Source organism: Tupaia chinensis, unplaced genomic scaffold (assembly GCF_000334495.1).
Source record: "Tupaia chinensis unplaced genomic scaffold, TupChi_1.0 Scaffold000443_1, whole genome shotgun sequence".
Taxonomy (NCBI): Eukaryota; Metazoa; Chordata; class Mammalia; order Scandentia; family Tupaiidae; genus Tupaia; species Tupaia belangeri.
In genome coordinates this window covers 1,932,810-1,942,087 of record NW_006159948.1, presented here as the reverse complement: position 1 = coordinate 1,942,087, position 9,278 = coordinate 1,932,810, and positions in this window count along the sequence as shown.

Here is a 9,278-nt window from a genome sequence, read left to right as displayed (position 1 = left end):
AAAATTCTCAACTGCTGAGACCACCAGATTTGCCATCCTGTGAAACATCACTGTTTCTGTCATACTTATTCATCTACATTAACATCAAATAGTAAAAATCTGAATCTAAATCATGACAAAAACTACAAGTATTGTCTTTTATGGTTTAATTGTGCAAGACACAACAAATTTCTCTTGAATGAAACAGCAATTTCTCTTTGATCTCTGATCACTTTCAATAAATTTAATTTGAAAATATGGTGCCTTAGCATTTATTTATTGTTATCATCAATTTTTCATATGAATGATTATAAGATGGATAAGATAGTATAATTATTTCTCAAAGAGATCCACACCATTACATTATTCATCTTTTTTCCCCTTGTTTTTGTCCTTTTATGTATTTTTTTGAGTCACTTAAAGATATTTTTTCATGTGGAAATTGTTGATTACCTTCTCTCTATATAGTATGGCTTCTTTTTAATTGACCAGCAAAAGAGTTCAAAACACACCTGAAACTGATAACTGCATCATGCTGTCTATTCTGTTTTCTCACAGCACAAAGAAGCAAATAGATATAGATATAGATATAGATATAGATATAGATATAGATATAGATATAGATATATATGTCAGCCTAGAATTTGAAACCTTGTCTTAGCCTTTTTGGTCACTGGGTTAGAGGCACACACAACTATACTTAGCTTTCAGGTTGTACAGGAAATCAAAACTAGAACTCCCATATGATCCTGGCCTACTGAATACAGTGTTTTAGCAAGTTGCACACCACAATGGGCCCACATTCACATTTTAAAATGTCTATTCTGCCTTTTTCATATATATATATATTTCTTATTTATGTTTGTCATAAATATTGCATACAATATGATTTTTCAAAGCATGCATATAGTGTGTGGTAATCAAATCAGTGATGTTACTATGTGATTTTCAACAAAGAACTTGACATTCTACCTACTCCCACATACTCTCCACAGTTCACACCCCCCACACACATACTTGTCCTTCTTACTATTATGTCTTCAAATCTATCCATTTCTGCCATAGCATGCAGACTTAAAGTATATATCAACTGGAGACATACCATGTTTCTCTTTCATGCAAATAGATATAGATATAGATATAGATATAGATATAGATATAGATATAGATATAGATATAGATATAGATATAGATATATAGATATAGATATAGATATAGATACAGATATATATGTCAGCCTAGAATTTGAAACCTTGTCTTAGCCTTTTTGGTCACTGGGTTAGAGGCACACACAACTATACTTAGCTTTCAGGTTGTACAGGAAATCAAAACTAGAACTCCCATATGATCCTGGCCTACTGAATACAGTGTTTTAGCAAGTTGCACACCACAATGGGCCCACATTCACATTTTAAAATGTCTATTCTGCCTTTTTCATATATATATATATTTCTTATTTATGTTTGTCATAAATATTGCATACAATATGATTTTTCAAAGCATGCATATAGTGTGTGGTAATCAAATCAGTGATGTTACTATGTGATTTTCAACAAAGAACTTGACATTCTACCTACTCCCACATACTCTCCACAGTTCACACCCCCCACACACATACTTGTCCTTCTTACTATTATGTCTTCAAATCTATCCATTTCTGCCATAGCATGCAGACTTAAAGTATATATCAACTGGAGACATACCATGTTTCTCTTTCATAGATTGTCTTATTTCATTTAGTATTCAGTCTTCTAGATTCATCCACTTTGTATCAAATGACAGAGTCTCATTGCTCTTTATGACTGAGTAACGTTACATCTTGAGATGAGCAACTTTCTTTTAAATCTAGTCATCAATTGGGCACTTAGGTTGATTCCATGACTTACCAATTATGGATAATTCTTCAATAAACATGGATGTGCAAGCGTCTCTTCTACTAAGTATTTTCTTATTCTTTGTGTAAATACCAAAGAGTAGGACTACCTGGTCCTATAATAGTTCCATTTGTAAATTTTTGAGGAATTTCCATATAGTTTTCTACAGTGATTATATTAATCTACATTCCTACCATCATTGCAGGAGGGTTCCCTTTTTATCACAGCCTCACCAGAACTTGTTCTATACCCATTCTGATTACGGTTAAGTGATAGATCATTGTGGTTTTGATTTGCATTTCCTTTATGATAAGAGACTTTGAACATTTTTGCATATGTTTTTTTAACTATTCATATATCTTCCTTTGAGACTGTATATTCAGCTCATTTGCCATTTTTTTATTGGATTGTTAGTTTTTCTGTGGTTAGCTGCTTGAGTTCCCTATATAATACAGTTATCAAACCCAATCTAAGGCATAATTTGCAAATATTTTCTACAATTCTGTAGGTTGTCTATTATTTGTTTTATTTGCTGATTATTCATTGTTTGATTTTTACCTTGATTCATCCCATTTGTCTGTTTCTGGGATTGCTGCACTTTACAGCTCTTATTTAAGAATTTTTTGCCTATTCCAATGTGATTCCAAACCACATACACATTTTAAGTGATGCTTTAGTGAATCTTTCAAGTTGTCTGCTTTTTGATAGTTTCATCACAAGAACACCTCTCAATTGTCTGATGTCTTTGATATAGATTCTGAACCCAACCTCAAGTGAGACACAGAGAATGCTATGCTAGCCTTGAAAACCTAGCTATCCTTTCAGCAAATCTGTCTATAATAAATAATTTTGATAAAAAAGTCAATTTTATATATTAATTTGCTCATTCATTTAATAGCCATCTTCTAAAGTATGCTGGGCATGCTGCCATGTCAGAAAAGATTATCTTATAAATAGATATTTATGACTGTTTTTGTGTGACATTACTAAATTTACAAAGGCATACCTCTGTAAAACTCTGATATTTGTGTGCTATTAACTGGGTTTTAAAATGTTTCCAAATAAAAAGTTAAGGATTTTTTACCTCATTTGTATGAAAATAAAACCTCTCACTTAATCTGTCAAAATAAACTGTTGACATCAAAGGAGATATATACATATACATATATATAGTTTTTAAAAGAATTATTTCATTTATCTTTATTTATTTATTTTAATTTGACCAGAGAGGAACAGAGAGAGAGAGAGATAGGGAAAGTGAAAAAGCAAGCCACCAGGTCCAGGACTCAGTCATGTGGGCATCCAGCATCCTTAACCAACATGCCACCTGCTGACCCCAAAATATACTTTTTATAATAATTCAAATGAACTGAACTTAGAAACAGAACTCCAAATCTGTGTGCTATAAATGCTTAAGCCAAAATTATCTAATGCTTTAATATATATGATACAATCTTATCATTATAAATAATTTTTATGTTTTATGTTCAATCATTATTTACTAGTAATTAATCCATGTATAAAATTTATCATTTGAATCATTAATTCAAATTCAAAATATTTACAATATAGTTTCTTTATTTAAAACTTTTGAAGATTGCTCTTCCAGATCAAAAGCCCTCAAAGTATAATCTGGGAACTTCTATAGGACCCAAAGACCCTTTCAAAAGATTTATAGACAAGAAATTATTTTATAGTATACTTGTCTTTTCATTATTACATGCTCATGAATGTACAGTGGAGTTTTCTAGACATATGCTATACATGATACCTGTTGCCACCACAGATTGAATACAAGAGCAGATATGAGATACTATCTTTTATTTTTATTAAAGCCACACACTAAAGAAATTGACAAAACATGTAATATACTCCAGTATTCTTAGTAGTCTTTTTTGTTTTTAAAAAAATAATTGTTTTTTTCTAAAACCATTGCATTTAAATTAACGTGGGATGGAGTATGATTAATATTTTGAAATAAATTAATGCATGTTTTAAGTCATCAGTTTTAACCATTAAATATTAATAAATAGAACACATTACTTATAGATTTGTTGATATCTTCAATAATTTTTTATGACAAAAGGGTTTGATAATAACTACTCAAAACAAGCACTATTCACCATCACTTCCTGGGAGTAATTCACTCTGAAGAAGCATGCCTGGGATGCTTTAAGTCTCCAAACATAAGAGTTGTGTAAGTCCTCAAATATAAAATTTATTTACTTAGAAAGTAACATCATGCTCTTTGATTCTATGTATTGGTTTTAAAAAGTACTGTTCAAATGATAGGTTTATGTCCCAATAATGATTTAGGAAGAAAATTGTGACAGTCATCAGTACTTCATATATAATATAAAGACTCAAGTGACTAATCCCACTTAGAATTTACTGCCTAGAAGTAATTAATCTTTCTGAAATAATTAAGCTTCTATACAATGATAATATTATAACTGATGACTTTCCTTTTCTTATCTTTGCTGCCATGATTCTCAGGGTATATTAATCAATTTATTTATTTTAGATTTTTGCTATAAGGCATGTGCACTCTCCAGAGAGAGACAGATGAGAGAGGGAGATAGAGAGGAAAATTGAGAAAGCACTCCCCTGATGAAATGGCCACATTACAATCCTAGCTCCTTCATGCTCCTCTTGGGATTCCGAGCATGCCCACACATGTACACAGTGTGATTTTCAAGTCTTTGGTCTTGGACTCAAACCAAATAGCCACGTGGAATCCATTGCCTTAATCTTCATACCATCCACTGACCCAGGATACATTTAATTTTAACTGTCAAAAATTTAGGTTTTTTTAAGACCACAAGATGTGTGGAGTTTATGGAGCTGGATTCCATATGTTCTACTGTACAGTTTGAGTCCCAGAGCCTGTGACTTGAAAATCATGCCATGCACATGTGTGCGCACACCCAAAATCCCAAGAGAAGAATGAAGGAGAAGGGATCGTGACATGGCCATCCTCCCTGGGGGATGGTTTCTCACTTTCCCTCTCATTCATTCTCTCTGTCTCTGTGTGGTGAATCCACATGTCCTATAGGAAAAAAAAAAAAAAAACCTAAGCAAAAAAATAGTTGCTTATTTATTTATTTATGGAGAGGATTTTGCTATAGGGTGCCTGTGCTTGCCAGAAAGACAGAGAGAGACAGAGACAGAAAGCGAGAAATCACCCCCCAGGGGGGATGGTCACACCGCAATCCCTTCTCCTCCATTCTCCTCTCGGGATCTTGGGCACGCACGCACACGCGCCCAGCGTGAGTTTTAAGCCACTGGGTCCGGGACGTGAACCGCGGTCGACTATGTGGGAGTCCAGCGACATAGCCATTACGCTAACTGCTGGTTCCCAAGGCCACTTTACTTATTAAAACTAATGTTTTATGAAGTTTTTCTATGAAACTTTTTATGAACTACAAAGACACACTACTCATACAGAAAGTGTATAAAATCCCGTTTGCAGATGGCAACTTTCAGGTTGAGAAAAAAAAAAAATTGCCTCCTCTACAACTAGAACATCTACTTCTGATACCATGTAATATCCACTATCTTCATGACAGCAGGGCTGTGGCTAAGGCTTAGGAGTATGGACATGACTGCTTCTGCCATACTTCATACAGATCTTCCTGAGATACAGCCAGAGTATCTCAGTCTACTGGAGTTTACCATAATTTTCTGATTCTACTGCCATAATTTTTTATAAAATTTCATGAGTAATTTTATTCTCTGTACAAACCCTAATAAGTTCATCCATGTTAACCTGAAAACACCATATCTGATCTACCATTTAAGGCATAAAAGTAGTCAGGAATATGTCAACATATATATATATATATATATATATTTTATCTTTGATATTGTGTTTCATATATATTTATTTTCTACTTTTAATAATTACCTTTTATATGGGAAATTTATAAGTTAAATTTTAATGAATTTGTTCTGTCATATTTAGTATTCATTTACTTTGCTTAAATTATTCTATGAGGGATTGTGTGAAACTACTTCAGGGCCTTGCCTTTAGTACTATTCTGATATAATAGTGGTCCAAACCTTTGTAAGAACATGTGCATAAAAAATGGCTTTTGTATACACCTAAGAGCAGCACTATTATTCATACCTAAACAAGGTAAATGCTATCTCTTGCAACAGCAGATCCATTTCCTAGGGCTGTTTTCCTAAAGCCCCACAATCAGGTTGTGTCATTCAACTCTGTACATTCAAGTAAGTATAAGTGGCTTATTCTGCTTCCTATTCTTGCTGCTTCTATCAGTTCAACAGCAAAAAGGGCGACACATTTTCTTTTTTATTTTTTTTTTTGAGAGGTTTTTGCTATAGGGTGCATGCGCTTGCCAGACAGACAGAGAGAGACAGAAAGCAAGAAATCACCCCCCAGGGGGGATGGCCACACTGCAATCCCTTCTCCTCCATTCTCCTCTCGGGATCTTGGGCATGCATGCACGTGCCCAGCGGGGCAACACATTTTCTAGATGTGGTACCAGCATAGCTGGTGGAGCTGTTATCATTTTGATGTTGAGGTCTACCAGAGAAACACCTTGTTCTTCTCTTAACAACATTTCTGCAAGGTGGATCACTGTCTTCCACTTTCATTAGCTATATTAGCCTTGTTTTTCTAACTTCTAATTTGTAGAATCCAAAAACTACTTTTCTCAATGATTTAGGTTTCTTCTCTGAGCCAGCATAACTAGTAAAAAGAATCTCCATGCATATGATATATGTGAGAAGCAATGTTTCTGAACATTCTACAGACAAATATTGTAAACCATGTATAGAATATTGGGATTGAATGTAATCTAGATATTTTTAAAATGAATTATTTGAAACATTTTTAGTAACATAATGCAGAAATATACTTACTTCATATGTTAAGAAACCCTAATTCATTATCTCAGCAATTGATTCAAAGTATTTACTTGCAATTTTTTCTGTGTGATGATAGATTTTTCTCCAAGGGTCTTGCATAAGTGGCACATCCTCAAGAAATGAATAATAAAAAGAAAACATATTATTTTATACAATATGATTTATAAGGAATAATAGTGCTGAAGCCAGAAGAGGTGCTGCCTAGTAAATAATTTTAAATAAAGGAATTAATGGCAATAAATAATATTGAAAATGTTATGTCTCCCTGGACTTTCATATTTTACGTCAGTAGAATGTAAGAAAGTGAGCATATAAATTATGTCCAGAGTATTGTGCAAATAATGTTTTTGCCCAGAAGGTATTGATTGTCTCTTTAAATACTCTCTGTGGAGTTCTCAGAAGGGAGCACAACTTTAACAAAAGAAAAAGGGGACATTCTCAGTCTCCCACACAACTCTTTCATGACTGCGCATAGCCTGAGAACAATCGATTTATGTGTATTTTTCTGTTTTATCATTCAATTTAAGAAGATCAAAACCATCTTTTATTTTTATTCATTATTTTATTTGCTAGAAGTTACATGTGCTCACTGGAGAGAGACAAAGAGAGAGAAAGTGCGAAAGCACCTCCCATGTGTCATGGACACTCTATAATCCCTTCTGTATTTTCCTTCTGGAATCTGGTCATGTTCCACATGCCTGGCATGTTTCCCAAGCCAATGGGTACAAGACTCATACTGTGCAGTCAGCCATATGAGATCCACCACACCACCCACTGGCCCCAAAACCATCTTTTAAAAATAGAATATCATAACAGTTTCATATATTTAACTTTGTCACCTCATCCACATTTAACAATGCCGTTTTCAAGCAATTCCATCTGAATGCCATTGTGCAGTTAGGATTTAGTCCACTAAACACATCACTGTGTCCCCTTCCTTAGCATTTTTCAGACCAAGCACTTTCATTTATTTTAACTAGTTTCCAGTCAACGTCAGTCAGAAGCACTTAAAATATTGAACGCCAACGTTCATGTTAAAGTCTATCTGCTTCAGTCATCTTCCTCATCCAGCTTTCTTCTGAACTTACTCACATGTTTGATTGTGTTTCCTGTGCCCATTCTCAGATGGCGTGTGAAGATACCTCACTCACAGCTGATCAGGGAACCTTGCACTAGTTTCCAGTGTTATGGGAGGATTCTGACTTTGTAAAGCACAGCAAAGACAACCGTAAGGTCAATCATTTGGAATGGATGTAAGTGCACTTCTTTTCACTGGATCTTAATGTTGGAGTCACCAAGGTAAACAACATGGTTAGGAAAGAGAGAGAATACACTTTTACTCACATAGCAGAAGATCAGCTCCAATGGTTGGTACCATTCCTTCAGGACCAGCAGGTCCCCAGGCTGCCAACAAGGGCAATTGTTCAATACTCACCCCTCCAGAGTCAGTGGATGGATCACTCCCCTCCTTATGAGGTCTGAACTACTGAAAGCCAGAGTGTGCTTGAGAGCCATTGAGAATCAATCCTGTACAAACCTAGACAAAACAAAGAAGCATACACTGAGCTTGGAGCAGGAAAACATACTTCTACACAAAGCAGGGAATTCAGCACAGACTATTTACCTCTTGGTAAGGAAGTATTCCAGACTCAAGGCCTATTCTTCTGGAACTAAGTAGGGGACAAAAGACTGTATGCAAGAGACTACCTTTCCCAACACTCCAGATCCCCAGGACAACTGTAAACACTGAGTATCTGCGTGTTCATGGGATGGAGAGCTCTCCAGACCGCCACGTAAGCTGTTGAAAGAGGAACCCAAAATTGGGGCAATAGATGTGACAGAAAAAAGCTAATGTCCTGCACAAGTCTACTTATTCTCTGGAAAGGTCAATTTTAACAATTAATAATAAAAATAAATGTATATGTCACTGTTTTATTTTATAACAACCTTGTAAATTTTTTCAGACCAAAAAAAAAAAGAAAATAACTGACCACAGTTTGACTCCTAGACCTGAAAGCTTATTTTCTTACCTTCCTTCTCTCTCTCTCTGTGTGTCCCTCTCATAGTGTGTGCCCTATAACAAATTTGCAATCAATCAATAAATAAAATTAGATAAATAATTATTTTTAAAATATATAACACAATTATATGTGAAAGTTTAGGTGCATTTGTGATGGCATTTGAACATATATTGTTAGTCTACCCACTATGAAATATTTATAGGATGAATTTTTCTTGGGCAAAGACAGAATCACATGACAAACACACACACACACACACACACACACACACACACACACACAAGCACTTGACAAAATTCTTACTTTAGAATGTTTGCACAAGCACCAATATACTCACATGAGTAGCCAGCATTCTTAGGAAATTTCATAAAACACTCTCAAAGAATTTCCACTAACTAGACCTGTTTGATGTGGATTTGAAAATACAGGAAATTTTTAATAATTAAAATCACATGATTTAAGGGTGAGAATTGTGACCCAAAAGCAAAAAGTATCTAGCCTATGAAATTTC